General features: G+C 79.5%; 1 protein-coding gene across 4 annotated transcripts in view; it reads left to right on the top strand.

Annotated features, from left to right (window-relative positions):
* The first annotated feature begins 232 nt into the window (after positions 1–232).
* KAT6A (lysine acetyltransferase 6A) overlaps positions 233–502 on the top strand; it is a 127,712-nt gene continuing 127,442 nt past the window's right edge. For 3 of the 4 annotated variants that reach the window (XM_058433297.1, XM_058433298.1, XM_032144430.2), the window contains exon 1: positions 253–319. The gene's annotated coding sequence lies outside the window, so the exon portion shown is untranslated. Of the gene's footprint in view, positions 320–502 lie in introns of all 4 variants that reach the window. The other variant, XM_032144429.2, reaches the window with a different exon arrangement.

The raw sequence follows: 502 nt of genomic DNA, 5'->3' as shown, positions 1-502 counted from the left end.
CGCCGGCCGGCTCTTCCCTGCTGCCCCGCCCCGCCCTCCGGCCTTTCCCGGCTCTCGGCCCTGCTCTTCCCGCTCCCGGCCGCCCCCCACCCGCGCTGCCGGGCCTCCGCCTCCCCTCGCCGCCCGCCCAGGCTCTTCCAGCTCCCTCCCCGAGGCCGCCGTTCCCTCGCGACGCTCCCCTCCCCCCGCGGCTGTTCCGCCGCCTCGCCTCCCCTCCCCCCGGCTGGAGCTCACTGTCTCCAAGATGGCGGCCGTGTCAGTTTGGGGCATCTCCGCGGTCCGGCCCGGGGCCCTGGGATCCCGGCTGTCCTTCCTCCCGGTAAGTAGCCGAGGGGCCGTTCCCGGCCGCCTCTGGCCGCCCAGCCCGAGGCCGAGCCGCTCCAGGGCCCACTCCGCTGCCTCGCGGGGTCGGCGGGCCGCTGCAGGCCCCGCCGCGGCCTGCGCCGCCTCCCGCTGCTCTGCGCCAGGCCTCGGGCTGGGGCGCCGTGGCCGCCCCCTCGCA

This window comes from Hylobates moloch, unplaced genomic scaffold, assembly GCF_009828535.3.
Source record: "Hylobates moloch isolate HMO894 unplaced genomic scaffold, HMol_V3 SCAFFOLD_22, whole genome shotgun sequence".
NCBI classification, from domain to species: Eukaryota; Metazoa; Chordata; class Mammalia; order Primates; family Hylobatidae; genus Hylobates; species Hylobates moloch.
The sequence above is the reverse complement of the archived record's forward strand: the minus strand, read 5'-3'. Positions and strand labels throughout refer to the sequence as shown.